Genomic DNA, 17,963 nt, shown 5'->3' with positions numbered 1-17,963 from the left:
ACGAAGCCATGCTAACCCTAAAATAATATCAGCTCCTTCCACGGGTAACACAAACACAGGGATGTTAAACGAGGCTTCTTGAATCATGAGATTAACGGCTGGGCAAACGACATTACACTTCAAATTATCGCCATTGCCAACCATCACCGCGCATTCCAGGACGTCTTGTTTGGGCAGTTTCAAAAAGGAGACTATGCGGGGTTGCACGATATTATGCGTACCGCCGGAATCTATCAACACCTAGACCGGCTGGTTGTTGATATACCCTGTAATGCGTAATGCTCGGGGAGACGACAAACCAAAAAAGGCTGCCGACGATAGTGAGAAAACTGGTTAGGGTTTGACGGATCGATGATTTCCGAGGTAAGAGATAATACCATGTTATCGGGAAGCGGTTTGGTATGATCCTCTGGTTCATTATCCGCAATCAATCAAAATTGCGGCGGGTTACATTTATGGCCCGGAAAATACCGCTTCAGACATCGGAAACATAAACCTTCAGAGCGTCTCTTTTGTAAGGCTTCAGGCGAAAGCTTAGTGAAGGAAAGATGCGATTTGGGGTTGGTTAGAAGCGGTGGATTGCCGTTTTAGAAGGAGGCGCTGGTGTGGTGTTGGAGGGGGCGGTAAAGGTGTTAGAGGTTGTGGGAGGTGTGAGAGGCGATGAGGTATAGGTTCGAGGTTGGAACAACTTGGGTTTATTGAGGTTTAGTTTATCTTCAACACGTTTAGATAAACCAGATGCCTGGTGAAGGGTAGTAGGCTTAATTATGGCGAGTTTGGCTTGAATGTCGGCTTTGAGACCTGACATGTAACAATTCAGCAACGCTTCACTCGAAAGCCCAACAATACAGTTACAAAGCTTCTCAAATTCTGATTGGTAAGCCGTAACCGTGGTTGTCTGTTTGAGCTTAAAAAGTGTTGCTTGATAGTTCTCATAATCCGAGGGACCAAAACGAAGCTCAAGAGCACGGGAAAACTCCTGCCAAGTACCTAACAATGAATTGTTATAAAGGTACTTATACCAACTTAGAGCTTTTCCAGTGAAATAAAAAACGGACAACGTGAGTTGATGTAACATCCCGGCTAAAGTGGAAACGCCCGAGTGTGACGTACAGATTGTTCAAAACACATGTAACACTATTAAGTGACAATATCATCATTAATTGGTTTAAACATCATATACACAAGTTCGTAAACAAGAAATACAAGAAAATATAAATACAACTAAACATTTTGTCCATTTGTTTCAATAATCTAAGTCTAGTGTCTTCTCCAAGTATCATCCTCTAATGTTTGTACCTGTAACATATATATAAAAATACGGTCAACTAACTTAATAGTTGGTGAGTTCCCGCAAGTTTGAATAAATACATAAAAACCTTGCAATTCCATGAAACTTGTGATAATTAAACTACTTCGCATGCAATGTCCTTTCCAGTTGGCCACAACCAACGTACTCGGATCGGGGGTCCCTTTTCCACTCATAACAAAATGGTCCTGTGTGCAAAGGGGGGGCGTATGATCATACTTATTGAGGCAACCACTTGCTGAGCACATAATCAAGTAAGCACATATAACACACAAGTCCACGATATGAATTGCAGTTTAATTGCTGAGTATAAAATCGATTTGCGTTTAATAGGATATATATATGCTACCCCCAAAAGTAAAAGCGTTAAAAAGGGGGGTGTGAGAAACTCACCTCGAAATCGACGATAAACTTGCGGGATTGATAAAGTATGATAGCAAGACCGAAGCAACCGAACTTCTCGAACTATAATTGAAACAAAACGAAATCTAACTAACGGGATTGATAAAGTTAAAGAATAATTTAATTTAAGGGATTTACGTTATTTTAATATGCTTTTATTAGCTTTTTATTATAATATACTATTTTAGTTGAGTTTAACGAAATTTAGTGATGTTTATTATTTAAGTTATGATTTTAACACTAATATGAAAGTTACGATATTATAATGTACGTTTTAAATGGGGATTATGTCTCGAAGACTAATTATGTTAACGAATTAAAACTACCGAACTAATTAATATTTTATTATTATTTTTACTCATTTTATTTTAATAATATTTTACGTTTTAACGAATTTTTAGGTTATTATTATTTGATTACTATCTTAACGAAAATATACAAGACATGATATTCGTAAAGTTTCGACTAACGTTTACGAGTCGAAATTGAATTCAAAGGTTTTATTGCAATACTCTAATCAATTAAAGTTTACGGATTATGTTAACGAATGGATTAAAGTTAGTGGGTTACAGAAATGAAAGTTTGGTTTTAACTGGAAAAGTGATGAATTAATTTGTTTTTGTTTTATAAAAATTTTATTTAGTTTTAAAAATAATAAATTTATTGATTGATTATGACTTTTAAAAGGTTTAAATGATTTTTATGAATTAAATAAAGGCTTTAAAAAAAATATAGAACCGCTATGACCCGAGTTCAAACCCGGGTCTATGGTTAAGCATAATATTACCTTAACCATCAGACTAGATTGTTAGTTTGTTAGAAAAACAGAAACAAATATTTATAAACTATACTACCATATTCATCATCTTACCCTAGATATTTCATTCCATGATTTGGTTCCAGGTACGATCAGTTAAAGTTATGGGTTTTGTTTGGTGACTAAAAAATGTTAAAAATCATATAAAATTTACCTGGAATGGTTATGGATTGACGGAGTGCAAGCTTTGGCCGAAAAACGAATTGTTAAGATTCAATACAGATTATAGAGAGTATGTGAGTTTGTTTTGAATGTTGGAACGAGTTTGGAAGAATGAATGGGTCCTATTTATACTAAAAATCGAAGCGTATATGGCCTGATTGATGTTATTGCGGCGTAATTCTCGGCCGGCGAATTCGCGGTCGTTTTGCGGCTTAATTAACTGAATTTTAGGTTGTTAAAACGCGTAAAGATCAATAATTCGAGTTTCCGTTAAGGTCTACGAGTCGTTACAGCATATTAATTAGATTTTAATCAAGTTGAAAAGCTGTTTTGGGTGTTGGCCGGCGCCATTCCGGCTGCCGGAGTTTAGATCGTGAAAACGAGACGGCCATGTGGGCTGGGGGTTGGGTTTACATATTTTATTAATATAATATAAACAAATTTTACATAACATGTCCTTCATCTTTCAGTTTACTTTAAAACAGAATTTAATTATAAATTACAATTTACACCTTGGACTTTCTAATTGTTTTAAGATTAGAAAAATTTTAAATGCAAATTTACGAATTTTTTGAAACATGATAAAAGGTGGAGTAAATGTTTAAATACTTGAATATTTTTGTTATATTATACTCGTATTACTTGAAGATTATGTAACTAGAAATTAAATCCCGGAGTTTCAAGAATTGGACAAAATGGAAAGAAATCGAACGAACGATAAGCGTAATCATTATGAACATTAAACATGACGAAACGTGTCGAATTAACGAAGACGAACGCAAAATTCAAATTTGAATAAAAATATGAAAATTAACTAAATTTGGGAATATATATATATATAAACAAAACCGAAAATTCAAAATGGGTCGGGTTTTCAGGTTTGAAAAGTAACGAATGTTACAGTCGACGATTTTTGGAAATGTTGTAAGTAAAGTAGTTATCGGCTTGGAAAATCCAGTCTAACGGATTAGATCCGTCATACATGGGAAGGTTAGTTTTTGGTGGTCGAGGATTGGGTGGATCGGGTGGGTCGTCTTGAGTGTTCGGCTTAAGGGTAATTTTAGGATGGTTAGGGTCGTTCATGAGGGAGGCAAGGAGACAGTTGGTGGTATCGTTTTGTTGCTGGATTGAAGCTTGAATGGCTTCAAACTGAGCTAACGAGCAGGATTCGGCTTGTGCGGAGGTGGTGGTGTGGTGGGTAAAGAATTGTGTGAATTGATCACACAAGTTTTGGATAGGATCGTCGGAATGGGTTTGGTCTTTGCGAGGAGGCATGGTAATGGGATGAAAGCACCAATGATAAGGCCTGTGAGTAGGCTACACTCCAAGAATACTAAAAGATTAAGAAGAGGACACTTAGGACAATTTTCTGTATATTCCAAAATGCAAAACAAGAACAGTATTTAAACATGCATGGGAATACATGTTCACCATGCCATGAAAGCATGCTCACCATGTCACCTCCCTAATTTCATGCCATGATCTACCATTACTTCTAAATGCACATGTGACTTAAAGAATAATTCAAAACTTGCAAAACAATTAAAAACATGCAGTAAATAACTTGTGGAATTAGTCCAGTAGCCGTGCGGGCCTCCTGGCATCTCTTTTGGGCCTTGTGATTAGGCCTGTAGCTACTTGACTTGGACCGGTGGTGTTTTGGGCCGTAACATCCTTTCATCTGCATATTGTAGTGAAATGTCGAAAAAGAAGATCAAAAAGCATCATTTTCATCATTCTTTAGTTTGTGGTTATCGGAAAATCCTGGATGTACAGGGGTGCTTCGGAAATGTCACACCGATCGGAAATATCACTTTAGATGTGGTGAAGATGAGGAGGGATTATGGAGGGGATGAAGATAACTAATATTTTCTTGTTAGTTTAAAAAGGTATTTTTATCTTAAAGTAGAATTCTATAAATGAAGGGAATATATGTAATTTAAATTTTGATTTGGGTATATATGTAATTAGATTACTTAATAAGGCGATATATGTAATTCTTCCTAAATAAAATAATTAAAATGATTAAAAGAAATCTGGACAAAAATATTTTTATAGCTGGCAAATATTTATGGGATTAATCTTGGTTGGTTTTTGACAACTTTGGTCCTTGTAGTTTGTTTTATGTCGTTTTGAGCACAAAATAAGCGTTTTAACCACCGTTAAATACTTTGGAACGAAACGAAAAGTATGAAACATTATTATAACATAAAATTCATTGTTTTATTAATATCCAATGATCCAAAAATCAAAACGGGTCGGGTTTACAATACAAAAACAGGTATAAATGCGGGCCAAAAATGATGAATGTCACATCTATGTTAATAGCGTTCAATCATAATTTACCTTTTTTCATATTTCTTCAAAAATGGCATTAAAAATGAAAATTATAAGTAGTTGGTGCAAGGCAAAATGGACATTTAGTTGTTGCAAGAAGGATTAGAAAAGTCAAAATCAAGACTTGGACCAAGTTTGTAAAAACCATGAATTGTCATGCGACCAAGTCTACGTTTTGTGTACTCTACCCAACCGACTCAAATATGTTGGTTTGTCATTCTTAGGTTGTCGATAACTGTACTAATTATAATTTTCATCAAATCGGCAGAATCGAACGATAAGCACCTCTAATAAAAATATAATTTTCATCAACGTGGTTAACATTTTGAAGGTTGGGTCGATGACGGTTCAAAAAAATCGTGGCTCGAAGCTCATTAGAAATAGGTGTGTTTATAAGCGAGCAGAGCCGAACTGGCTCGGTTTGTAAAGGAACGGAGCACAAGCCTACGTAAGCTTGCTTAGGGGCTTGGTCGTTTGGCTTGTTAATTTGAGCCGAAGCGTTTATAAGTTATAACAAATTTCTTTTATAAATGAACCTGCGTGCTATGATAAATGACCCCCCCCCCCCAATATCAACTAATATTTAAATATTAAAATCATCATCATCATCATCATCGTACTCAGTATATCCCACCAATAGCAAAGCTATGGTAGGGTCTGAGGAGGGTAAGATGTAGACAGCCTTACCTCTACCCTATAAGGATAGAGAGGCTGCTTTCGGTGAGACCCCCGGCTCGATAGTAGTTTTGCATCAAGCGTTGGACATAAGGCACATAGCACTCGATCATCGGGACACCGGCTGATCGGTGCATGTACCCTTGTCTTTCGGCTATCAACGCCACTACATGATGCCTGATTAACCGTCCGTCACTTTTAACGTTATTTTCACGAGATTAGTAAAATAACGTCAAAATTAGTGCAATTTCACTTTTGCCCACCCGAGGGTTCACACATACATACATCATATGTGCGCACCACAAGCAGGGCTAATATTTAAATATTAAAATAAAACATAAATTTTAATTTTAATCCAATAGACCGGCTCGAGCTCAAATTTCAACTTGTTAAAAATACAAGTGGAGCAATGTTGGTTTGTTTAGCTCGAGCCCGAGCTAAAGCTAACTTGGTTCACTCGTTAAACAACATAAGTTGGGTCCACTTAAAACACTCTTTATCCTAAATTTTCAATTATCCCATTCATACCGAAACAAACATCCCGTTAGTAGGTTTAGGCATAAAAAACACATTTCATGAGAGCTTTGATATGCTCGCTCATAACTAATAATATTTGTGTTACCCTTGTAATCTTTTAAGTATAAAATATAGATACATAATCTGAGTCGACATGTTTGAAAGAAATAAAATGAGTCAAAGCCATCTGTTCCTTAAAATCACATCAAAGACAAACGAGACTGGTGAAATGTTTTAGTACCATAATTGAAAATAAAAAATCTTGTCTTATAAACTAACCTATTTTACTACCGAGTTTTTCTCACTAATTTTAGACTAGAATTTCTCATATCTTACATCTATGACACCTAAAAGAAGCAAAAACAGTACCACTTGAATTACAAACCCTTTGATGTAGTTTTGAGTCGAGAAGCTTTCAAAGAAAGTAATCTTTTAACTGGCTCGTAAGACGCAAAGACAATTTTATACTTGAAACGAGATTTTTGAATTATACATAAAGTATTACACTTCAGACTTTTTTAAAAGGTGTTGTAGATATGAAAATGATGGGATTGAGGGGGTGTTTGAGATTGCTTACAGGGCCGTCTCTGAAGATTTAAATACCTCGGTCGAGCTGGAAAAAAAGGCCCATAGCCTTAACGAGTGACGAAATATGTGGCTACTTTTTTTAAACGAGGCTTAATGTTATAACAATAAACATAGAAAAATATATTATTAAAATCAAATACCGTAATAATTAAAGATTAACCAGTGATTCGTGAAACTCTACTAAGTCCTAACATTGGAAAAAAAAATAGCTTGGTCCTTGGTGGCTAGCTTGGTCAACCGTAGGGGAGCCTGGTGGTTAACAACGAACCAACAGTGGTGGTCGGCAGGATTGGTCGTTGTTCAGCATTAGCAAAGAATGAAGGAACCAAAGAGAAATTTTAATCGACCGCTATTTCTTTTATTTTGCATCGGGTTTTTATTTAATTTTTTTTAGTTTTTAGTTTTAGTTTAGGCCCAGTAATTTAAACTTAATTAAATGGATTATGGATAAAAAATAATTTCGGGCCCAGTAATTATAAGATGATAAAGAGCAATTCATATTTTATAAGTTTTATATTTTTAAATGTATATATAAAAAATATAGATACAAAAAATTTTGACCCCTAAAAATTATGTGCGCCGTCAACGGTCCAACCGGCGCCACCCTCCAGCCGGCCTTGATTGCTTATTTTATCTTCTTATGACTTGTGTTTGGGAAAGTTAAAGATTGTGAGTGCATAAGTCATAAGTTACACAACTTTGTATGACTTATATAAGTTATAAGGAGGTTAAATAAGGAATTCTAAACACCTCCTGAGTAATTTATATGTAAATGGGTTGAACGGGAATGAGTTGAACCTCGCTCAAAATACTCATTAACTAATTATTACACATTGACAAAAAGTGTTTACGGGTAAACCTAACACAAATTGACCGTTAAACAAATGCAGTGGCAATTGACAAGTTTGACTTCTGAAGTCAAAGAAGCTAACTTTCCCTTAAAACTGAAATGAGCTTTTGAATTATACTAAAGCTATATTAATTAGACTTTTATATGAGGTTTCATAATCATAAACATAGAAAAAGTTGGTGTTGAGTTAATCATGTGTAAAGATCCATTTCACATGTGAAATTGGGTTATGCTTTATCTCTAACGGGTCAAACGAGAAAGTCATAAAATACGCTTTAACTTTTTATAGAACATGGACAAAAGCGCTTACGGATCAACCTAAACCAACTTGACCTCTTAGACCCATAATCGACCCATCCAATTTTCCACCTCTACAATAAACAATAGTCAGTTAACAATTAACATACTTGATGCAATACACGGGACCCCCTTGGTTAACGAAGGTGCTATTAGCTTCCGCCTTTGTGCAGATGGAGCGGTCTCCATCGATTTTTGTGAGGAAGAGGCAGGCTTTTTGTGGTTTTGGAAGTTTTAGCAGGTGCAATATCCATTTACATACTTTATCAGTATAAAGGTATACTGATCAAAAGTTTAAAATGATGTTAATAAGAACACAAGTATGCAACCAATATTCAGGTATTACTTGATCATTCAGTTATATCTTACAGAAAAAAGAATAAAATAGGTCCACAGAATTAGTCATGTTACAATGAACCCAAAAATTTACAACATAACATTTTATCGAGTACTTACAATTAATCTAAACTCTCACACAAGCTCCCGAGACAAATCATGAACTAAAAGCCAAATGATGTTACACCCGGACAACTCTACACATTCTTGTAAATCTGAATCACTAGCAAACTATATCAAATGTGCTCACAGCTAACTATGTAACTGATTTCAATGTCACACTCGCTATACCTGAGTTTACAACCTCAACAAAGCTAACTATATCATCTCAGTAACAAGGATTCAGTTTTCATACAAAGTTTTACATGTGTGTGAATTTGGGCTAAGTTTAGCTGCTGGCCGATGTATGAAGGAATAGTGAATGTTCCTTTGCCACCAACTCAATCACTCATTTTAGCTTGAGGGAAGACCCCATATCCAACCCATCACAGGACATACCATTGAGATTTTGATTCCACGAGTACTTAAAATAATAACCACCATCATAGTTTTAACAAATCACGAACAGAAGGTATTTCCTAGCTATGAACAAATATCTATTTTTAATGGTAACATTTCAATATTCGTTCATTTTTAAGTCAACACACTTATTATCATAAAAGCGTGACCATTCCACTTCAACAACCATCATTGAGTTGGTTATTGGATTACAAAGAGAGAAGAATCGTGGATATCTTATAAAAGCGCCAAATACCTTTCAAGATGAAAGTTTTTTTGTCTACATAAACACATAAAACCAATAGCTAAATATATATCAGTTATTTTGAAACCCATAAGATTCGGGTAAATTACAACCTGCTACCATAAAGATATGTACGATAGAATGTACCCGTTCCATTTCAACAACCATTTCACTAACACAAAAAAGAACAGTTAATTATAGATATTAATTTCATTGAAACCCATAAAAATCTTTGAACAAAATGTTTCCTTGTTTTCTTCTACATCAATAATAAGTTTGACTGGTTCCTTCTAGTAGTCCGAAAATCAGCCATGGATATAAAGAATAATGGTAAGTTGCTTCATTTGTGAATTTAGAAAAAAGAAAGCTAAAAGATCATTTCATAATACTATAAAGTCAGGCTGACAATCAAGAAAGACACACCGGACACTACATTTGCATGCAACGAAGAAACAAATGTGGTGTCATCCAACTCAATTTCATGCCTGTAGAAACGTGAAATGAATCTGACCTGACCCATGACGATGTTTCCACGGACTTCGAGATGAACGAACCACGACTTGCTTGCTTCTGCTCCGACCGCTGCTGTGATCTGCTGTGACTTTTGGGGGTGTGGAGGTGACCGCTAAGAAATCCAGAGGATCTATTGTTCACAGACACAAAAATATGGTGGTGGCTCTTATTGAGCTATTTGCCAACCCTTGATAAGGAGGTGGAGACCTCCTTATATAGGGAGCCTCATGGCCACCATCATGGTACCCTAATGGGCCTAGCCCAGTTAGGGTTACCTTCACAAAACCCCCTCAGCCCAAAAACAAATGTATTAGCCCATATAATAAAATAAGCCCAAAACACAATAAATTAGGGTTCTTAGTACCATACCCCGACAAGCCCCCCAAGTCCAGTGTTGCTCCTAGGCGTGCAAGCGTTTAGGTGGAGCACTGGACTTTATAAGGTGTGCTAGATCGTGAGGCGATTTCTTCCCTTTTCTTCGGCCTTGTCTTTGAGTTTTGGGAGGTTTTCTCCATGATGGTGACATGTTGTGATCCTTATGATGATGATGGTGCACTAGTATGAATAAGATATAGCACGCATCATAATAATAGTGGCGCGGGGCCTGATAATAAAGCTTGCGCGCGAGGCGACTTATGAGCTATAATAATAACAAAAGCCTGCGCGCGAAGCGACTTACGAGCTGAGAATAATAAAAGCCTGCGCGCGAGGCGACTTACGAGCTGAGAGTAATAAAGCTTGGCGCGCGCGGCGACTTACGAGCTAAGAATAATAAAGCTTGGGCGCGCGCGGCGACTTACGAGCTGTAGAATAATAAAGCTGGCGCGTGAGGCGACTTACGAGCTAAGAATAATAAAGCTTGGCGCGCGCGGCGACTTACGAGCTGTAGAATAATAAAGCTGGCGCGTGAGGCGACTTACGAGCTTGTAGAATAATGAGAGCCTGCGCGCATGGCGACTTACGAGCTGTAATAATAAAGAAGCTGGCGCGCGAGGCGACTTACGAGCTTATAGAATAATGAAGCTGGCGCGCAAGGCGACTTACGAGCTTGTAGAATAATGAAGCTGGCGCGCAAGGCGGCTTACGAGCTGTAAAAATAATAAAGCTGGCGCGTGAGGCGACTTACGAGCTTGTAGAATAATGAGAGCCTGCGCGCATTGCAACTTACGAGTTGTAATAATAAAGAAGCTGGCGCGCGAGGCGACTTACGAGCTTGTAGAATAATGAAGCTGGCGCGCAAGGCGACTTACGAGCTTGTAGAATAATGAAGCTGGCGCGCAAGGCGGCTTACGAGTTGTAAAATAATAAAGCTGGCGTGTGAGGCGACTTACGAGCTTGTAGAATAATGAGAGCCTGCGCGCATTGCGACTTACGATCTGTAATAATAAAGAAGCTGGCGCGCGAGGCGACTTACGAGCTTGTAGAATAATGAAGCTGGCGCGCAAGGCGACTTACGAGCTTGTGGAATAATTAAGCTGGCGCGCAAGGCGGATTACGAGCTGTAATATGATGATAATGACTGGCCGACAAGGGCCTCTTCTGCGCAGGATGACTATCCCGGCTTGTCTTCAAAATAATAATGGAGGCACAAACGGCCAGATAATAATAATGATGTCACAGGTGCTTGCGCGGCTCGTGGCCGAACCTTTTAGTATGGCGCGTAGCCATATGGGTTTATGAGTATTCCACCCTTGGCGCGAGGCCTGTGGGTCTATGAGTATTCCACCCTTGGCGCGAGGCCTGTGGGTCTATGAGTATTCCGCCCTTGGCGCGAGGCCTGTGGGTTTAAGAGGATTCCCAACTTTTAAGTTTGAGCTAAGGCTCATATATTTTGGGCTAAGGCCCTGACGTTTTAGAGTTAAGACTCGTCAACGCGTTTGAGCTTGAAGCTCGCGCATGTATGTTTTACTTCGTTTTATTTTTAGTTTGATGTCAATATAATGTTGTCATATTGCTCAAATTAATAAAAGGAAGTGTGAAACATGTATGCAAAAACATGTATGCGGTGGCGCGAATGCAAACCGCTGTGGCGAAGAGTGATCGCCGGGAGCGCGCATGCGGAATCCGAAGTTGATCCGCGGTGGCGCGCATGATCTAGAGATTTTGAATGCGTGAGCATCTGTGATGTGTGAGCATGCGTGATGCGTGAGCATGCTTGATGTTTGAGCATGCTTGATGCTCGAGCATGCTTGATGATTGAGCATGCTTGATGCGTGAGCATGCTTGATGCTTGAGCATCGATGCGTGAGCATACTTAGATGTTTGAGCATGCTTGATGTTTGAGCATGCTTGATGCTTGAGCATCGATGCGTGAGGATGCTTGATGCTTGAGCATGCTTGATGCGTGAGCATGCAAATGTTTGAGCATGCTTGATGCTTGAGCATGCTTGAGCATGTGCTATGCGCCATGAGCATAGGTTTTGGCTGTCTTCATGACATCTTGATTTTAAGCCTCGGTCTGTATCTTGTGGGTTGACCTTTCGCGCGCTCGGTGCCTGCGCGCATGTTTGAGCATGCTTGATGTTTGAGCATGCTTGATGCGTGAGCACGCTTGATGCTTGAGCACGCTTAATGCTTGAGCACGCTTGATGCTTGAGCATGCTTGATGCTTGAGCATCGATGCGTGAGCATGCTTGATGTTTGAGCATGCTTGATGCGTGAGCATACTTGATGTTTGAGCATGCTTGATGCGTGAGCATCGATGCGTGAGCATATTTGAGGCTTGAGCATGCTTGATGCTTGAGCATCGATGCGTGAGCATGCTTGATGCTTGAGCATCGATGCGTGAGCATACTTGATGTTTGAGCATACTTGATGCGTGAGCATGCTTGATGCTTGAGCATCGATGCGTGAGCATGCTTGATGCTTGAGCATCGATGCGTGAGCATACTTGATGTTTGAGCATTCTTGATGTTTGAGCATGCTTGATGCGTGAGCGAACCCAGATCTGATTCAGCACAGATATGAGGGTTTTCCCCAAAATATCGGGTATTTCTTCCTGTGTATTTCCAGATCATTGCTCAGATCCGATAGTATTTCTTCCTGTGTATTTCTTCCAACAGATCTGATAGTATTTCCAGATCTGGAAATATTTTTTAGATCTACGGAAGAACATATCTGAGAGAAGAAATCGTAGATCTGAGATATCGATGAACAGATCTGGAATATTGATGAACAGATCTGAGATATTGATGAACAGATCTGGAATATTGATGAACAGATCTGGAATATTGATCCGTATATCTGAGATCTTGATGAACAGATCTGTAGATCTTGATGAACAGATCCGTAGATCTGATGAACAGATCCGTAGATCTGAGATGCTGATGGACAGATCGGAGGGCCGAAACGAGAAGCGAAGTGTGGTTTATTGCCGTCCCACGGATGGCGCCAAATGTAGAAACGTGAAATGAATCTGACCTGACCCATGACGATGTTTCCACGGACTTCGAGATGAACGAACCACGACTTGCTTGCTTCTGCTCCGACCGCTGCTGTGATCTGCTGTGACTTTTGGGGGTGTGGAGGTGACCGCTAAGAAATCCAGAGGATCTCTTGTTCACAGACACAAAAATATGGTGGTGGCTCTTATTGAGCTATTTGCCAACCCTTGATAAGGAGGTGGAGACCTCCTTATATAGGGAGCCTCATGGCCACCATCATGGTACCCTAATGGGCCTAGCCCAGTTAGGGTTACCTCCACAAAACCCCCTCAGCCCAAAAACAAATGTATTAGCCCATATAATAAAATAAGCCCAAAACACAATAAATTAGGGTTAGGCTCCCTATATAAGGAGGTCTCCACCTCCTTATCAAGGGTTGGCAAATAGCTCAATAAGAGCCACCACCATATTTTTGTGTCTGTGAACAAGAGATCCTCTGGATTTCTTAGCGGTCACCTCCACACCCCCAAAAGTCACAGCAGATCACAGCAGCGGTCGGAGCAGAAGCAAGCAAGTCGTGGTTCGTTCATCTCGAAGTCCGTGTATATCTGAGATCTTGATGAACAGATCTGTAGATCTTGATGAACAGATCCGTAGATCTGATGAACAGATCCGTAGATCTGAGATGCTGATGGACAGATCGGAGGGCCGAAACGAGAAGCGAAGTGTGGTTCATTGCCGTCCCACGGATGGCGCCAAATGTAGAAACGTGAAATGAATCTGACCTGACCCATGACGATGTTTCCACGGACTTCGAGATGAACGAACCACGACTTGCTTGCTTCTGCTCCGACCGCTGCTGTGATCTGCTGTGACTTTTGGGGGTGTGGAGGTGACCGCTAAGAAATCCAGAGGATCTCTTGTTCACAGACACAAAAATATGGTGGTGGCTCTTATTGAGCTATTTGCCAACCCTTGATAAGGAGGTGGAGACCTCCTTATATAGGGAGCCTCATGGCCACCATCATGGTACCCTAATGGGCCTAGCCCAGTTAGGGTTACCTTCACAAAACCCCCTCAGCCCAAAAACAAATGTATTAGCCCATATAATAAAATAAGCCCAAAACACAATAAATTAGGGTTCTTAGTACCATACCCCGACAATGCCAATAATCCAACACATCAAAGTCAGTTCTTAAAAGTTACTAAGCTAAAATTGAAGTTTTATTCCCAACAAATTTAACCAATATATAATACATCATTCCCAATTTGATAGAATTCCTTTCACTTGACAAGTTTGACTTCTAACAGGTTATAACGGGTTTAAAATTAGAGAACAATCATAATTTTAAATCGTCTGCTCGTACTTTAATTCAATCACACTTATTCCCTTAAATTCACAAGAATCTTACTCGAAATTGCTTCCGATTCCCACAAGTATCTTATTTCATGACAACCCCCAAATTCTTAATTCTTCAAGTGCCTCGAGATACTCCATGTCTTTTCATCGTTTTTTAATAGGAATGACGGGGAAAACATTTTAGTTTTTTAAATTTTTTTATTTTTTATTTATATTTTGAGCTAAGATTTTTTTTATTAATTTTTTAGTTTATTTTTAAAAGGTTTTTTTGTGTAATCACAAATCATTCTCACGCTTCTCATTTTTGCAGCACTTTCTATTTTCACTTTACCCTCTTGTTAAATGTGTTTAGTTTGAATAATTAGTATTTTAGTCTCATATCAGACTAGGGATGATGAGATTAGTACCATACCTGTAGTTGTATTCGTACCTAAAATCAGTAAATCTTGGTACCCGTACTCGTACCTAATTTTACGGTGTGGGTACACGTAAAGGTACTTTCGGGTATGATACTCGTTTTGGTATCACTTTGTTTTTTTTTTAAATCTTCATTAAACTTGGTATCGGAACCATACAGTACAGACAAACAATTATCTATAATACCACAACCAAAACATAATATCAAAACTAAAAATGAAATAAATCATAATATAAAATTCATTCATAATCAAGTAATGAATTTCAAAACATATAAACTTTTCCAAAAAATTTTTTTATCAAAATATTTAAAACAAAATTAACTTAAATACAAAGAAAGTTAGCATTCGTTTAATCTTTGTTAGTCATCTTTCCATTTTCCCTTTTCTTTTTCTTGTTTATTACTTCCTCAAGTTTTATAGAAAAACAAGAGAGAAAATTAATACATGCTATTTAATGATATACACAATTGCATATACATGATGAAATAAAAATACATGAATACACAATATATGAATATACACATATAGATCGAGAAGTAACTAATTCAACTTATATATATAAGCTTTTAAAGATCCCGCTTGAAAGTTAAGTAATGAGTGTTGTAACCCGTTTAAGAGCTATCTAGGTTTGGTGAGACGTTTACCCGTGAATTCGGGTCAAATGCGTGAGAAGCCTTCATTTACAAATAAAGCAATCTGATGGCTTGAGAAAATGGTTGTTTTACATTTTTTGTTTTTTAATATTTATTTTTTGGATTTTAATTTTATTTATTGTAAGAAAGTTAATAATATACTTAGGGTTTGATGATAAAGGGTTTCATAAATAAATGATATGTTATAACCCGTTTAAAAGCTATCTGGATTTGGTGACCCATGACCCGCTTATGTTTTTTACTACAAAATTGTTTATTAGTTATAAATAAGGGTTAGGTTCAAATAAGAAGTTTGATTTTCTTAAGAAAGCTAGGAAGGTGGGTAATTTTAGTCTAACACTTAAATATTAAAAGCCACTTAATTTAATTTAAAAAACCCATTTACATTAATTTCAAAAACCCACCTACATAAAACCCAATTACATATTTACTCTCTACAACCACCACCACTCCACCGCCCACCGCCACCACAACCGTCACCCACCAAGTCCGGAAAAACACAATGGAAAACACTATGAAAAACACAATAGAAAAAAAACACAATGAAAAAAAAACACAATGAAAAAAACACAATAAAAAACACAATTGTATGACACAACGTAAAAAATACAATGGAAAAAACACAATAGAAAAAACACAATGAAAAATACTATTGTATTAACACAATTTTGTAAAATATAATTTGGTAAAATACAATTTGTAAAAAATCCACTAATTTTTTTTAAATTTTATATTACAATATGGTACTCATATGAAAGATAAAAAGACACTCGTTATTATGGTGAATTTGTTTTTCAATAAAAAAGTCGTAAAAAAAGTTATGGACGTTTTAAAATGATGGAAGAATTTGGCATGTGTCTTACATGTGGAAAGAGAAAGTCAACAAATGTGTTATTCCTTTTATGACATTTCCTTTATGTTCATACTTGATTTCCACATAAACTAATCTAAACCCTTCATATTCAAAATCAATGGACACAATTACTTATTATCCTTTCTACAAAAACTATACTTCCTATTATAACCTAACCCTTATAAATAATATCTTTTTTTTAAGACAGAATTACAAATTTTGTCCTTTAAAAAAAACCAAATTACGGTTCGTGTCATTTTTTTAGTTTCCTTGCATGCGGTGTACTTTAAACTTTTTTTTTCTACACGTGATGTCATTTACGCTAACTGGGTTAGAAAAACTCAGATAAATGCCCTCACGTGAGGGGCATGTGAGGGCATTTTTGTCTTTTCGTCTACCCTGCAACTTCTTCTTCCTCTTTCTTCTTCATTTTTGCAGAGACTCTCTCTTTCTCCCCCCCCCCCCCCTTCTTTCTCTCTGTTTAAACCTTTAAGTGATTTTGTTGCGTAGCAGCGGCTCCTCGTTGTCGGCTCCGGCGTCGAAGTCGGCGGCTCATCAGTTTCATGGCGCGGTGGCGCTTGCACACCAGCCGTTTGAAGAAGGGTTTTCACAAATGTTGGGGTTTCATCATCACCAGCAGCACCACGGCCAACACCCACATTAAAACCCTAATAATAATATTCTCACCGCCGACCAGATCGCCGACGCAATTTCCACTGGCGGCGGTGATTCAACCGATTACATGAGAAAACGGTACCGAGAAGATTTATTCAAAGACGAAAGTAATCAAACCGAAACAACCGTCGGAGCATCGTCATCCTCACCGTCAAACAAACAGTTAAAAACCCAGCAAGAAGCCGGTCCTTCCTCCGGCAATAATATTCTCCGGCACAATATGATGCCGACAGCCGCCATGTGGGCGGTCGCTCCTGCCGCCGCCACCGCCGGAGCCGGAGGTGGCAACACGTTATGGATGCTACCAGTTTCCACCAACAGAGCAGCAGTAACCACCACACGACACCGGAGTCTCAGCCGATGTGGCCGTTTCCGGCAGCCGGCGGCGGAAACACGATACAAGCGCCACTACATTTTCTCCCGAGAATTAATCTTCCAGGGGCAAATTTGGAATTTCAGCAGAATTTGAGGAGTAATCCGCTGCAACTCGGGTCTATGATAATGAACCAACACCCTCAGCAGCAGCCATCTCAACATTTGGGACTGGGAATGAGTGAGGGTTTGATTGTGGTGAATGCAATTTAGTAGGTTTGATGGAAAAAGATTCAAGAGAGATTGTATAGAAGGATAGATTGATTTGTGCTTAGTATTATAATTTTATAAATTTGGTTTGTTAATTAAGTCCAATCAAGTGAGGGGGGAAATATCTAGAAATGTGATTGACAGATCTCTGCAAAAATGAAGAAGAAAGAGGAAGAAGAAGTTGCAGGGTAGACGAAAAGACAAAAATGCCCTCACATGCGCCTCACGTGAGGGCATTTAATTGAGTTTTTCTAACCCAGTTAGCGTAAAGGACATAACGTGTAGAAAAAAAAGTTTAAAGTACACCGCCTGCAAGGAAATTAAAAAAAGGACACGAACCATAATTTGGCTTTTTTTAAAGGACAAAATTTGTAATTATGTCTTTTTTTAATTTGGATATTAAATTTTAGTATATCCCTATTTTATAGGATTTTTACATCAAATAATTGGTAAGATTAGTTTTTAATTTAATGAGATGTTATAACCCGTTTAAG

General features: G+C 38.0%; 1 pseudogene; it reads left to right on the top strand.

Annotated features, from left to right (window-relative positions):
* The first annotated feature begins 271 nt into the window (after positions 1-271).
* Positions 272-17,472, top strand: LOC143617238 (uncharacterized; annotated as a pseudogene).
* Positions 17,473-17,963: the final 491 nt, after the last annotated feature.

The sequence above is a fragment of the Bidens hawaiensis genome, unplaced genomic scaffold, assembly GCF_021521415.1.
Source record: "Bidens hawaiensis isolate Kalapana, Puna unplaced genomic scaffold, B.hawaiensis_p1.1 tig00053229_1, whole genome shotgun sequence".
NCBI lineage: Eukaryota > Viridiplantae > Streptophyta > Magnoliopsida > Asterales > Asteraceae > Bidens > Bidens hawaiensis.
Note: the sequence above shows the minus strand (reverse complement) of the source record. Positions and strands in the feature narration are given on the sequence as shown.